The sequence below is a fragment of the Anas acuta genome, chromosome Z (genome assembly GCF_963932015.1).
Source record: "Anas acuta chromosome Z, bAnaAcu1.1, whole genome shotgun sequence".
NCBI lineage: Eukaryota > Metazoa > Chordata > Aves > Anseriformes > Anatidae > Anas > Anas acuta.
This window is the reverse complement of record NC_089017.1, coordinates 7,160,475-7,176,393: the sequence shown is the minus strand read 5'-3', so window position 1 is coordinate 7,176,393 and position 15,919 is coordinate 7,160,475. Positions and strand designations below refer to the sequence as shown.

The 15,919-nt window shown below is 40.6% G+C and overlaps 1 protein-coding gene across 3 annotated transcripts in view; it reads left to right on the top strand.

Annotated features, from left to right (window-relative positions):
- ADAMTS12 (ADAM metallopeptidase with thrombospondin type 1 motif 12) overlaps positions 1–15,919 on the top strand; it is a 172,173-nt gene that overhangs the window by 51,334 nt on the left and 104,920 nt on the right. The window lies entirely within an intron of this gene.

The window sequence follows — 15,919 nt, the reverse complement described above, 5'->3', positions numbered from 1 at the left end:
TCTTTCAGGACTGCATATGATCCAGTCTTTATTACCTTTTATTTATTCCCATTGTTATCAAGCCTTTGGATTTTCATTAGTCTCTGAGAAGCAAGAGTTATTCTGAATAGGAATTGAAGATACTTTATATCTTTTAGGTTTAAGTCTTGTAGACCTTCACTTTTTCAGTAAAAGATCCAGGACTACCAGCACGTCTCCAGGAAAGTGTTTCATCTGCGTGAAACATCTGTCTGATTTACACAAAAGTATTGGCATATTGCGTGGCATATTTTCCCACATATCGCTGTGGGTTTCTTCTAAACAGTATTATATGTCCTAAAGAGACAAAGTGCTGAATTCTTAGAAGTGCTGAACATTGATGCCTTTTTTTTTTTTTTTTTTTAAGTTAGAAGGTATTTTTATCATTTCAGAATCCCTGAAAGATGCATTATGAGAATTTCAAAACATGCCAGTTTTGAAGACCAAACTTTAACATTGAGCAAAAGAAGAGATGACGGCAAAGCTTTAACAGAAAGAAAAAAGAGTCCTTTTACTATAGCAAAATACTTTTCCCCATCTGTCTTGTTCCTAAGAATGTTTGACTGCATTTTTTGTCCAGAAACATAGATTGATTCTTCTCTATATTTTCTTTTCTTTGTGCTAGGGCATACCACATTCAAACCTTGAAGGCTGACTGCCGCTTTTCAAAAAAGACAAAATAAAATGCTTTCATTCCAAAAAGTATTTTATTTCCAAAATAGCAAAAGCAATAACTTTGTAGTCAAACAAAAAGAAATATCTTTTTCTAATTCTCTTTTTTTAATTCAATGTCAGTTTCAAATAAAAACAAAAGCTTTTCAATAGGCAAAACCTTTTTTTTTTTTCAGAAATATTCTACAGAAGAAAGATGTGCATATCAAAATACTTGAAAATAATCCTAAATTCATCTTTTTTAGCCTGAAATCTGAGGCCAGACTCCATCTGAATCATGGAGTTTCATCTCCATGGGTGAGCTGCACAACTGAGACATTCTTTCTGCATGCAGACAGACAGGTATTCCCAGGAACAGTTTTTAAAGGTGCCACTTTCTAAAGGAAGTGGTTGCCACTTGCACAAATTGTTAAGACCCATGGCAGTTAAATGTCAGCCCAGAGGTCCAGCCTGCCCCACAGCCTGTCTCTGAGAAGAAGAGCTATGCTGGGGAGACAGAGTACATGTGCTCTGTTGTGAAGTCCCTGAAGGGCATCATGGCCTGATGTTATGGCTACAAGAAAATAGAAACCAGGAGAGTAAAAGGCACAATAGGAATAAGCCTCTTGGGAGGCAAAAGAAATGCAACGCAGAAAGCCTTTTTCCGTACTGAAAAAGCTCCTACAAAGGCAGCAGCTGAGCAGCAGATTGTGGATTGTGTCTTGGAGGGTGTTATTTGCCAGGCCGTTGGCTTTGCTGAGTACACAGCAGACTTTCAGAAGGAAATAATGGTCAACAGCAGGTTCTTGGGGAGAGGTATAAGAACAGAGCTAGGAAATAGGAACATCTCCTTGACATGCTGTTTCCGAGCTGTAGGTGGTATTTTTCTATTTGAGAGCCTGGGATTAATTTTTCCTAAATGGGTTTATCCAGCCTCTTCTGGAACCTCTCTAAACATTTCCCATTTACAATTTTGTGTGACAAATGCCCCCTCAGCTTAAGTAAGTCTTAGATGAAAAAATCTTTTGTAACCTCCCAGCATTTTTAAAGCTCCCTAGCTCTTGTGCTACAGCAGACAGCAAATAGGCAGAGACTCTCCAGCTTTTCTGTGCCACTTGCCACCTGCCCTATGTTGTCTCTCATACATCCTTTTCAGGTGCTTATTACGCAGAAGTTGCCCTTTACCCTGAGTCACCTTTCTGTGTACTTTTTCTACTTCTGTTCCCTATTTTTGGGAGCAGGAGGCCGGGAAACAAGACATTATAAAGTGTTCAATGTGTAGGTGTGTTGTGGATTTACAAAATGGTACTGTAATTTTTTTTTCTGGTTTGCACTGAATTACTGTGTTCTGCTCTCTATTTTTTGCATCAAGTATATAGTAATTTTGTATCTGTGTTACAGTGGGTTGACTGAATTTCTCCTGTAGATTTTGAAGAGAAAAGAGAGAAGAGAAAAGAGAGCGCCATCTTGTTAACTTGCTTTTATTTATTTATTTTTTTTCCTTCTTTTTGGTGGGTACTTTAGCATATATCACAGTACCTGCTACAAAGCATTTTGCTGGGTTTGTACACAGGAGCTTACTCTGGTGTTATCTGTAGTTTCTGGAAGAGCTCTAACCGATTTCAGTGCATACAGGAGACTTACTGGGACATGAACATAGCATAACTGTAAATGCTGATGGAAAGGATGTTCTGGTCCTCCTCTTACTTCACTTCCAAGTTCTGCTGAGTTTCTGGGAGACACGGAAATGCCTGTCAGAGTCAAACCTGCCCTCCAGAAAATGGAGGCAGTGATAAGAAAGAGAGGCTGTATCTTCATTGCCTTTCCCCATGTGCTGTTTCTTGTGCAAGAGTGGCCTCCCAGCTGACCTCCTGCATGGTGACGTGACCATTAGCACGTCTGTATCAGTACAGCCAACCCTACTGTATGTTGCTTGAGCGCTTGGCCCAATAGGCTTCAAAGTTCACTTTCCTGTGATGTCTCCAAGGGCTCTGATCCCTTGGGAACTTCCCCTCATGTTTTGAAATATAATGGGTTTTTATGGCTGTCTCTATTCATGACACAGGTGTGTGGTCTGAAGATGGTACCGGCACTGAGAGAAATTTTCCTGCCCCAGATAGCTATGTAGCAGCAGAATCCAAGAGAACAGGCTCTTTGTCCTTGCCCTGGGCTGCTGTCTGCACACCGTATTGCTCCCTTCGGACAGGTCTGAATGTAACTGGAAAAACCCTTAAGATGATCAGTTGTGCCCAGTGACAGGAGAAGAGGCAGCGGGCACAAACTGAAACACAGAATGTTCCGGCTGATTACGAGAGGGCACTTCTTTACTGTGAGGGTGACAGAGCACTGGAACAGGTTGCCCAGAGAGGTCATGGAGTCTCCTTCTCTGGAGATATTCAAAACCCTCCTGGATGCCATCCTGTACAATGTGCTCTAGGTGGTCCTGCTTGACAGGGTGGTTGGACTGGATCATCTCCAGAGTCCCTTCCAACCTCAACCATTCTGAGATACTGTTATTTTCTGTGTATAATCAGAAGTATGGGTTAGAAGTGCTGCTTGTCATTCTTCCCCAGCAGGGTGGTGCAGCCACAACTCCATCTCTGTAGATCGAGCCCAAAATGCAAAATGCACTCTGAGCCTTGCTCTGGAAACCATTGAACATGTTGACTTCCCAACTGCTTCAGTAGGGGCTAAAGGATTTGGCACCTCAAGGGCAGTGCTTGGCTTTTCATCAGATTTAGCTTCCTAGCAGAAGGGTCTTGGAATTAGCAGAGATTTAATTATGCCAGTCTTAGTGTAAGTAGTCTACTCAGTTACTGGTTTGGTACCAACTTCCCCTTTTGTTTGGTCCTTACTGAATGTACATCGTGCCAAGTTTTGAACTGAAACTTGAATGTGAATGGATTTAGGGGTTTTTGTTTGGTCCACTGTCTTTAGTTCTCAGTGTTCTTTTTTTTTTTTTTTTAACAACTTGAGTCTGAAATCATGAGTCATCTCTGCACTTCTGAGAGAGTTGTTCTGCCTGCAAGCTGTGGTGTCTCACATGTATAGGTAATTTGGATGATGTATTAGTGTGTGCAGTGTACCTCTCATACCAACACAAGTGGATTTCAGTCAGAATTAAAGCTTCTAGGGGAAAATTTATGTCAAGTTTAGAGATAACTTGCATACGTTATGTTCTTAAAATTACCTGAACACAATGCTGAATCAGCTCAGCCTTTGGTATGTGTGGGACCTGGAACTTGTACCAGATTTGTAAAAACGTTTATTGTGCTGTGCCAGATGCAGTCATAAAATCACTTAGTTTTCCTTTCTCAGGCAGACAGAAATAACAGGGAAAGTCAAATGAGTGGCATGTGGTTTGCTTCAGGCCAGCAGAAGTGTACCATTTCTGTTCTAATTACCAGTTTTTGTTATGCAGGTTTCCAGACTACATTGTACCAAGCATCATCTGTGTACTAGAGGCAATGCTTTGTCCTCCAGATTCTGTGACTCTGAACCTTTTTCTTATGGCTCTATTTCACTTCTTCTCCCCTTTCTTCCCATATCTCAGTTCTTACTCTCAATCAGTTTTCAATACAGCCACTGCTTGTGATGCGAAATATCCTTTTCAGTGTACTGTCACTCATATTTTGATATATTCTGGTATCCTAATGTGTCACAGCTGCCCTCAGATAAGGACTGGATTTTCTTTCACAGTGTATTTGGTTTTGATAAACCCCCTTCCCCTTCAATCTTCCCCAGTGACAGTGATGCAATCTGCCATGTGAGCGTGGCTCTCAGCCTGTGCAAAGCTAGTAGAGAAGTTTTCTCTCATGCTTCCCATGGAAAAAAGGGCAGAATGTTTCAAGCATTTATTGGGCAGAAATGATAATTTCTACTGTAGGCAGTGAGCTGAAACTCAGTGTAACAGTGCTGCTCTGAGGTTACCGTTTGATGTGGGAAAATGACCTTTTGGAAAAGCACTGGAAGCATGAAAAGTGAAGAAACTGATAGCATCAGTACTGTCTGCCTTTTAGGTTACCTTGATGACTTTCATGGTAAGTAGTGGTGTGACCCTTCTTAGGCATGCTGAAATTCATTCATAAGTCCCATCTGTGGCACATAGCCAGAGGCTTCATGAGTCTGCAGGAAAGAGAGGCAGAAGCTTTCTCCCTGATACCCCAACGATCACAACTGCAGACCTAAATCATACCCTCTGCTCCTGACAATGCCGCTTGTTTGTGTGATGGAGCTGCACGGAATAAAGCTAGAAGAGAGTCAGCAGATGGGTCAGTGAAATCCAGTCTGGCATTTCTCAGACTTCAATCTTCAGCTTCTTCAAGCAAAATAATTTCTGTGGAGGAGCAGAAGTTGTACTGTGATCTTCCTTTTTCTTCTCTTTAGGAGAGTAAAGCCCCTGCCAAGCTTTCATCCACTGCAAAAAGGGATAATTGTGCTTTCTTCCATCCATCTGCACACGTCGTGGCAGCTGTCTCTTTGGTTCATCATTCTGAACTCTGCTTTACTGGCTGTTGACTAGGGTTCCTGCGGGTCACAGTAATACAAACAAGACTTGTCAGTAAAAACAATGCCAGTTGTCACTTGATCAAATATTTGTATTTAGTTATTCTCTAATAGGTTTGAGCTCTGCAGTGTTAATATTGCCATTCTTGCTGGCATGGAATTAGTTGTAGAATGTAAGTGAGCAGTAAAATAAAAAATTCTTGGTACTTTCAGTCTCTAGGATTAGATATTGTGTCTGTGGATCCTCTTGCATATGTTTGCATTGTTATTAGAAATCAAAGTTTAGGTAAGAAACCTCTCACTGATTTGGTGTTTATTCTTTATTCTTTAGTGTTATGTAGGTTTTAAACCTTTAAATTTGATCTACTTTACAAACTGTAAAAGTTTACTGTCCATCAGATCAAATCATTAGAACTCATCCTGTTATCAGAAGTCGCAAGGGATTTCAGAAGCTGGGTGTTACAAACCATTCTTATAACATTTCTGTTTTCATGAGAAGCTGTTTGGATATTAGAGGGGGAAAAAGTATTTATACTTTTTAAACTCCTTAGATACAGTGCTTTTTGAACAAGCTTAATCAGAAAGAGATGAATTAGATGTTCCAAGAGTATTTTCCAAGAATAAAACAGCTGTTGCTCTTTCCTACTTCTCCAAACTGAGGGTTGTTTTTGGAGGAATTGGGAAACATATTTTGTCTCAGAACAGTGACACCTGCCAAGTTGTTTTTGGATTCCAAATTAAGGCAAAACTTGCAAGAATCTCACCCTCCTGTGACTATAGTCAAAGTAAGCCTCCTGCACCTGGAGAAACAGCTCATGGTTTTTTTTGTTTGTTTGTTTGCTTTGGTTTTTTTTTTTTTGTTTGTTTTGTTGGTGGTTTTATATTTATTCAGTACAAGTTGCCATTAAAACTTCCACTATACAAGGGTTTCACAAAATGGGAGGGGGAGGACAGAGAGACCAAGGACATACGGTAGAGGCAAACACTCAGAAATTTTGTGGTGTCATTGAGGTTGGACAGTAAAGGTTATTAATCTTCAATTTAGATTTAAGTTGCTATTAGATTCACTCTGAAGTAGAGCTTAAGGCTATATTGATATTTTTCATACTCATTGCTTGCTGAAGTGCTCAGTATTATCTAACCGACTTATGCAGGAGGAAGGACTTGTGTAGGCACTTTGCATTTGAGAGTGATGTGACCTGCTGTGTGGATGTGCTTGTGCACAGGCTGGGTGTGGTGGGGGTATCACCTCCCTGGATTTTGGCAGGTTCAGCAGCCCAAAGGACCATGCCATTTCCTCCAAAGACACAGCGGACTTGTCAGCCATCAAACTGCAAAGGCAACATGGGCAAAAAGTGCCCTGGACCTCAGAAGTGCCCTGGGCTTCAGAGAGCCCTTGGGAGTCCATCTCTCAGTGGCAGTTTGGAAATCAGACTGGCAAACAGAATAAGGACTCAAACTGTGCTGGAGTTAATGAATTACGAGTCAGATGTGTCATGCAATTTCCCTGCTGGACGCTCAGCCTGTGGCAAACACAGGCTTGTTTCAACTTAATATAACCAGTGCTGGAAGTTGTGTAAGATTTAATAAATGTCATCTTCGCTGTATTTTAAGACCATAAAAATGGATATTCACTGTATCTCCACTAATGGACAATAATTTTTTTTTCTGTTGGAATTTAATGGTGTGTCTGATCCTTAGATGCAGAAAAGAAGCACAGATCTGGCTTAAGCAGATCAAATGGGATATATTTCAAAATGTAGAAAATGAGAATGTGGAAAGAAGTATAAGGGCAGTCTGGGAATTAGACAACAAGAAGTGACTGATACGGTTAGAGATGTAGTGGTTCATCTTCCTCGTGAACCACTGGAGATCCCAAAGCAGAAGCCTGTACAGAGATTATAATGAGGCTTCAAGCAGCTTCATGGCCATGCAGAAATCAGCTTTCATTTACAGGTCTTCTATCATAAGAAAAGTAGTCTGATGGGATATGTCTGTGATGCCGATCTAGCTAGTTGGTGGCCAGCAGGGCACCCAGAACGGAATATGTAAATAAGACACGTGGCCTGCTGCTTCTAAGAGTAACCAACAAAGAGCTGGAAGAAGTAAAAAATGTTTTTAGGATGAACAATAAGGGTAAGGATGCCATGACCTGATGTATGAACAAAGGTGCTTTTTTTTTTTTTTTTTTTTTTTTTTTTTTTTTTTTTTAATATGTGAGCCATTCTCAAATACTCACATTGATTAATTTCAAAGAGAACTTCCTCTAATATAAATGAATACAGCCAAGGTACTTCAGGTTCTGTAAGAAATGTGAAGCTTGCAATGAGTTGGAGGTCCACAGAAGTTATTCCTGGCTGTCAGTAATATGTAAAAAACTTTCTGGGGCACTGCAGAGGAACAGATGGACACAGAATTTGATCTGTTTGCTTCTCTTACCCATTTAAATAAATGGTGGATTTCAAATGTAGACCTGCCTTAGCTTCTTTAAATGCATCTTAGATAAACTTCATCCAAGTCTCCATCTCTGCTAAACTGTGCGCAGAGGAATGAACCAGTCCTGCTCAAGCGCAGGTTTGGACTGATTTAGTAATATAATGATACTGTCCTTTTCCTTGCCTTATTCTAAAAATAAGCTATTTTAATTTTGTACCAAAACTATGCTCAACTATAAGACTCTGTTCCAGAGGCTTAGCACCTTTGTCACTTAATCCTGCTGAAAGCATCATTTATTTTCTTTAAAAGAGATAGAGTGCTGGCTTTTTGTGGGGGTGATGTTCATAATACAAGCTTTTGTCCAATTTCTCAATTCTTGAAACAGAATCAGCCTCTCAGCTTTCTCCTCTCTGCCTGAGCAATGGCATGGCAGGTCAATTTCTTTGTAGCTGTAGCTGAGGAAGGAGGTGAAAATTTTGCTTGGATCCTTGTGTCACAGGGTTTGTGTTTTAGGTGGAGGTAGGAACCAATGATGTTTCAAACAGAAAGACCTTGGGAGGGTGGGGGAAATTCTCAGAAAACAAATCAGAATCTGAAAAAGGTAAATAAGAAAAAGGAAAATATGTTCACAGATAATTTACTTCAGTAGTTCAGTTTTGATTATTTGAGGCTGAAATTCTCTGGTAATGAGTGTGGGAATATTTCTGTTTCCTACAGCACAATTTTTTCTTTAATTAGAAGAGTCCTTTATTCAAACCAAATTTCTTTTACCACACTTTGCAGTTATAGTATGTGGCTGTGCAGCAAACTACTTAAGGGTAAAACCAGCATCTTCTTATTTTTGTTTTCCTTAATTTCTAAAAACTCACCATATTTTCAGAGTCCGTTGCTGACTTATTGTTGGAAATACTGCAGTCTGCTTTGAGGAACAAACTGCTCTCATTACAGATGTTACTTTTTTTGGCATTATTGTCAGTGTTCTCAGTAATACAGAACTGGACTCAATTTTTTTTTTTTTTTTCTTCCCCTGTTTGCCTGACATACACCCACTAATTCCAGCCCTTCCTGTCTGGAATAGAAGTGCAAATTACAAAACTTAGTCAAGGCTAAAGCTGTTCTTCTCCCTTCTCCCACAGGACTCTGCTTCAGTTTCCTATGTGGAACTGTTTGAAAAATTCCTGCCACAAAATATATTTTGACAAAAAACGCTGAACATTTGACCAAAAGAAATATTATGTAAAAAAATACCTGCTTTCCACTGGAAAACAGAGATTTCTACTGAAAATCAAAAATGTTGGCTGAAAAGCTTGATTCAGAACTGTCCTAGTATTGCCTCATGGTGAGCAACATGCAGTGTGGGAGATGCAATATGTCCAGGGAGCCATTTGTGTAAAAAGGATGAGACACTTGAGTGAAAAATCCCATTAAGTAGTGTAAAAGCGCTTCCAAATACAGCCTAGGGGAAAAAAAAATAAAAATGTTGGAATTTGAGGAAGGAATGAAGAACAATAACACATTTTTTTCAGTTTTCCCCAATAGACATTGAGAGACCCCACCCTCCTCCATTTTATGGCCATTTCTATTATTTTATACAGTAGCTTATCATGAGAAAGTTTGAATGAGGGGAACTTGTCTGCAATCACTTTTCTGTCATAAAAACTAACCTTTTAAATCTGCATTTTACAATAAGCATAACTAAGCTTGCTTATTTCTGATGAGAATTTCATAATGAGGATTATTTGTATACCCTGAGGCTATGTGAATGCACCCGGGAACTGCAGTTCATCACATTACCAAATGTGCTACAAAATGAAAAAAAAATAATAAAAAAAATGTTATAAACTGTTGAAAAATGAAACAAAAAAACACACACATACATTGTATATATACATAGCTTGAAATCTGATGGATTTTAAATGAAAAACACTTGCTGTTATATTTGAGAGTCAAAAAAGAACAGATGAAATGAACAGAATTAAAGAAGCACTTATATAGCAAAGATAAATTTGCCAGTTCTGAGTGCTCTGAAGTAAATTTAATGTGAAGATAGGTGACGTTTTCTTCCAGTTAGTCTCATTACTTCCTTTCTTGCTATACAGCCTGTGGAGAATGAAAGTTCAAGCGCAAAGTGTGAATTCAGTAAGTACTGGAAGTCTGTTGAATACTGTTTGAAAGTACATCTGCATGTGCTGGAAGCAGATTCTTACAGTCACTTCATCCCAAGTGGCATTGGTGAGCACAGTGCATTGTGATTTTCATATTTGGTTTCACCCATAAATTTACACAGGTACTGCATTTCTGATGAAGACAGAACTTGAAATTGAATTCATTAAAGAATATTTTCCCCAACTAGATTAGCACATGAAATATAAACTATTAATCTTCTCTTTTTTAGACTTATTTCTAAAGAGCTCCACATTTCTCAGGGTTAAAACTGTGAGAGTTTTATTCATTAGCTCTATAATGTGTAGGGTCTTTACATTTCCAATTGATAGATTGTGTAATTGATAATTTGTTTAATATATGACCTAGAGCATAACACATACGCTCTTCTTTATGATTCTGGATAGGAATGAAAACAACTATTCCTACCTGGCAGCTAATCAGTCAAAAATTAAACAGTTTCAGGATAAACAAAGGAAGGATAAGGGATCTTGTTTTAGGAGATAAATGGATGCCTGTTTGCATTAAAGCAAAGAATTTATTGCTACAGGAAGTCTTGATGGAAGAAAAACAATTTAAGAAGCTCCATTCTGATGGAGCTACTTCCACCATAGCAGGAAGTCCTTCTGCAAATATGAGTCCTAGCTGCCTTATTATGTCCATGCTGAATTACCAGGCATGCCAAAACTCAGTATTGGACACAAGTTTTGAATGAGATGGATGTGTAGGGTACAAGGCATGGTCATTTTTACTCGTTTTCAAGTCCCTTTCTGGGGGAGGAGAGCAAGTTAAGTGTTTTCAGTAGAATTATCTGTGGATAGACTCTAAATATGTTGAGGCTTTTGTTGGGTTTTTGTCTGACACAATATTGAACTGCCAGAGGAAAATTATCATAGCCGTTTAGTATCTTCAGATTTAGTCCTTTTCCCATCGTCCTGCTGACTGATATTAAGCATGGACATACATGATGGCAGAAAACTATATGTATTGCATGTAGAAGGCAGAATCATGTATTTCAGTGCACTCCACTGTTGAATTGCACTTGCAATTCTAACAGTTCTTGAGTGATTTGGCAGTGACAGAGAGTTGATGTAAAGAAAGTTTGAAAATACATTTGAAGTGTATTTAGCATCAGTGAGTGTTCATGATAAAGGAGGAAGCTGAGTGTTTGTGATAAAGGAGGGAGCCTCCCTAAATTTGCTTTGATTTACATTTATGTAACACATACACAGAGCTGTATTTAAGACACTGGTCTCAAGAATCTTTGTATCCTCGTGGAATAGTGGCTGGGAATAATACAGACCAGGGAATCTAGTTTATTTTATTTTCCATTATTTTCATCTTCTTTTCCATCTTTTTTCCCCACATGGTGCTTACAGTACCATATTAATGGAAGCTGCAAGAAAAATAAGGGCAATGCATGCACTTATTTCAAGCTGGCAACACCGTTAGAGAATACCTGTATACTGAAACTGTCTGGAAAGAAGGAGTACTTGGAGATGTTTGGTTACACAGTGACCGACACCTTTAGAAAGATAAGATCTGGCCTGGTTACAATATCCTGTCTCTGTCCTGCACTGTCCGGCAGCTGTCTTTACCGTGGAGAATGCAGATGGCACTAAAATGCTGTGTAGGATGTAATGGTATCAATCTTACTCCATATTTGAGCAATGATGTTTTCATCCAAATTTCAAACTCTTTCAGAATCTCCCAGTGCAGAAAGTTCAAGTGAAAGGAAAGATTGCTTATAAATCTCTTACATCACTGAGGAATTTATTATGCATAGAGCAGGCAGTTTTGCTTAAACGAGTTGTATGGCTGCTAGAATTTAGGATCTGTGATAACTTCTGGAGCAAACTGTTTATTGTTTTTATTTTTGCCACAACCTGCAATCTGTCTAGAACTATAGTACTTGAAAAAACTGTATGTTCTGCTGGATCCTCTGAATAAGAATAGAAACCAACAGTAACAAAGTGCCACCTCTGCCCTTTCTGTCTTTGCAGTCTTACTAGCATACAGATTTTTAATGTACTTTTCAAGTCTGCCGTGCAAAACAGGAGTGAAGGAAACATCCTCTTGCCTTAAGAACCACATTTTAGGCAGAGGTTAAAACAGTTTTTCATGAGCCATTTTGAGGTCAAAGCTGAAAGTAGAAAAACAGCAACAAATCCTCATTTTGATTCAAAGTGCACAGTCAGTGGCCTAACAGGTACAGTTATACTCTATTTGGTGACAGTGCTGGCTTATATTTTTCCATGCTATCCCATCAGTTGCTTGTAGGGACTTACCACTGAATTAACGTGTGAAATGACTGCATGAGTGCACCCAGTTAGTATTCCCAAGCTGATCACGAAGGATTGCGTATGACAATATTGGGCTTACATGGCAAGGTTTTGGTAGCAGAGGTGGCCTTTGTGTGATGAGTCCAGAAGCTGCCCCGTGTTAGATAAGGGCCAGTTTCCGCTGGCTTCAAAGGGACCCACTGCTGGGCAAAGCCAACCTATCAGCAATGTTGTTTGCACTTCTGTGAGAGCAGATTTTAGAAAGGGAAAAAGTTGCTGTGCTACAGCACCTGGGAGAGAGGAGTGAGAAGCAGCTCTGCAGCCGCCCTGGTGAGTGCAGCAGGAGGGCAGGAGGTGCTCCAGGCAGGCAGCAGCAGTTCCCCTGCAGCCTGTGGAGAGGCCTCTGGTGGAGCAGGCTGTCCCTCTGCAGCCCACATGGTCAGGTCCCACACGGAGCAGATCTCCATGCTGCAGCCCGTGGAGGAGCCCCCAGTGGAGCAGGTGGATGTGGCCTGGAGGAGGCTGCGGCCCATGGAGAGCCCCCGCAGGAGCAGGCCCCGGGCCGGAGCTGCAGCCCGTGGAGAGGAGCACCCGCAGGAGCAGGGGGTCTGGGGGGAGCTGCCGCCCACCTGTGGGGGACCCGTGCTGGAGCAGTTTGCTCCTGGGGGATGGACCCAGTGGGAGCCAAGTGGGAGCAGTTCTTGAAGAGCTGCTGCCTGTGGGAAGGACGGCATCCCATGGGAGAGACCCCATGTGGAGCAGGGGCAGAGAGTGACCATGAAGGAGTGGCAGAGATGAAGCTGCTGACTACAGCTCCCATTCCCCTGCACTGCTCAGGGAGGACATAGAAGAGGGTGGAGGGGAGGGAGAAGGTGTTTTTAGTTTGTTTTTAGTTCTTACTGCACTGAAACTTACTGCACAGTCTATTTTGCCCATGTTTATGATCGTTGAGAGATCTTCCTGTCCTTATCTCAACCCTTGAGCCCTTTCCATTGCATTTTCTCCCCCGTCCCCTTTGAGGAAGGGGAGTGAGAGAGAGGTTGTGGTGGAGTTCAGCTGCCTGCTTAGAGTTGTTCTTGTTTTATTCAGAGCTGGTAGCAGTTCTAGCTGTAGGTTAGCTGTGCTACTCCAGGGTGTCAGGAGCTGTTGAGGCGTGTTGAATTGTGAGTTGATGACACTGGAAAGGTCTGGAATGTCTCCCCAGTAGAACAACCCCGCAGGCTTCTCCTTCATGTTTCACAGCAACTTCAGCCTTGATGTTAAGTGTGGGAGCAGCCTTTATCTTCCCAAGATAGAGCAATCTGCAGCCAACGAATGCAAAACTGCTGTCTTTTATAAATCCCTTTTAAAGAACAAATGTTAAAACCGTTGTGTAAAAGTTATTCATCTCTGAGGTGTCTTTCTTCAGGGAAAGAGACATAAGTGTGGTCTTTTCCAGAAAATAAGGGACATCAAAAATTTCTAGTTTTTCTGCATAAATTGCAGGAGGCATCTCTTGGACCTTGTCTCACATAACATAGAGGAGACAAGCAGGAAGGTAGTAATTACAACTAGAAGAAGGTGGTGCAGCTGTTTCTGTTCATATTCAGTTATCCATCTACATGAAGAATGAAACACATACAGGCATGCTTCAAGTAGCTGCATATACTGCTGGAAAGTGATGTGATGATGATGATAAGGATAGTAGTAGAATTAGTACAGATAAGCATTTACTGTAAAGGACAGGACGAAAATTTATTTCACTCTGATCTACAGGAAGGCTGGCAGTATTTCTGCCTCAGGAGGATGGGACAGGGAAATTACAGTACTGAACTTAACAAATGATGTCTGCAGAATGCCGGCTGGTTTGGGATGTCTGTTGTGGCAGAGCTGACTTTAGAATAGAGTTGTTATGGCAAAAAACATTAAGACTGAGAAAGCAGATGTTTTATATTGAGAAACAGTAACATTAAAAAAAATAAATAAAATCAGTGGGAATGTCCAAAGCCGGGTTCTGTAGTAGCCAATGGTTACTGGCTCATTGAACAACCTTTCCTGCCATCTATGTGTGTGCATTTGCAATATGAAATACGTTTATTTTTTCTTTATTCTCTTGCTCCATAAAGCTTGGATGGATAGCTGAATTTTGACATACAGAAACTGGGGAGCTTGGTAAATGAGGTCACTACTGATAACATACAATTTTTATGTGATTGTGATTGCCTTCCTTTATACAGGTGCAACTTTGACACAATAAGCCAGTGTCTGATCAGTCTGCCCTACAAAATCAGCATCTGCGGTGAAGATGACTAGTTCTTCCTGGTTCCAACCAGGCTAAAAACACAACAGGACTTATAAAATATAAAAGAAAGTTTGAATCCCTTGGAATGAAATGGAATGGACCTGTGCCAATGCTTTGATTCCTTGAGCAGCAGGAGGGAAGCAACATCTACTTATTTCCTTGTCTAGCCTCCACATAGGAATTCCTCCTCTGTAGGTTCATGCTTGCTTGACATCATTATCCATTCTAAGCATGGGTTTTATTGCTTTCGTAGTGCATCTCAGACTATGTCAAAAGTAGCCTTGATTTATAATTTAAAAAGAAACCTGGGCATTTTTGGTTTCGTGTTTAAGAATCTGAGGGCTCAATTTCTTTTTCCTTAAAAAGGAAATGAAAACATACAAGCAGTAACAGTAATCCCAGATGAGCAAACATATGTGACTTTGAGTCTTAAACCTGTGAAGTCTTATGGGTGTAACCTTAAGGCTTCAAGTCAAGAATAATCTCTGTTTTTTAAGCTTTGACTTGCTGTAGAAAACTGGAAAGGGAAAGAGTTGTCACTTTTTAGAGATGTTGGGGCAGACTCCCCAGCTCCAAAGAGTTCCCTCTTCGTGCTTTTGTGCTGGCTTTCCCAACTGCCTAGGGAAACTGGGGGACCTTGGAGTATTTCAGAATGATTTAAAATTTTTTTCTGTCCTCTTAAGTTTGAATACAGCAGCTAAGGGATTACAGTGTTGCTGATTTTTTTTTTTTTCCCCTGTCCCAGAGCAGGTTAAGCAAGACGCATTGACCACAGCGAGAGAATAAACAAAGACTGAAAAAAAAGGCTAAGAGTAGGTGGGATACCTTGATCTTCTGTCACATCCGCAGCGTGGGCTAGGGGACCTGAGTTGTCAGTAGATCCTTCTCTTTAGATTTAGTATTGCTCTGTATATGTTGGAGTGTAGGGGCTGTAGAATGGTTTTGCAAAGTTAGCAATCTCTGCAGAAATGCAAACTGAGACACAGGGTACCAAGGCCATTCTCAGTTGCATGCATCTTTCAGACTGCAGCAGCAGGAGGTGTAAATGAATCCTGTGTAGTCCAGGTTGATATCAAAGCCCTGTCAAAAGTGCGCTCAGTCAAAGTTAGGAGCTTGATACAGAAGCTGTAGCATGAGAAATTTTACAGCCTTTGTTATGCCAGCCTATTGTATGATCACAATAGCTTGCTATAAGTCATGAAAAGCTACTTATTTCTTCCATTGAAAGCCTGGGGGCTTGTGGTGGGGGGTGATGTTTGAGTTGAGAGTGGACCACACAGTTCAGCCATTTTGTGTTGTGTAATCTGACTGTGGAACTTCAGTAGGAGCAGAATTACGCTTTTCACTTATGAAATAGCTTCTATTCAGGATTTGTTCTCTGGGGAATGGCTGCAAAACGCCAGAAGAACAAGATGTGGCTCTTTGTACTGCATCATGTTTGACTAATTAACTCTTGACCTTTCCGTGGCTTTGTACAAATATGGAAGCTTTTGCCTCAATACATGGAATTTCAGGACATTAGGAAGAAGATATTTCTTCTGTTCCCATCTGGTCTGTTACACCTTCATGAGGTACAAAGCAA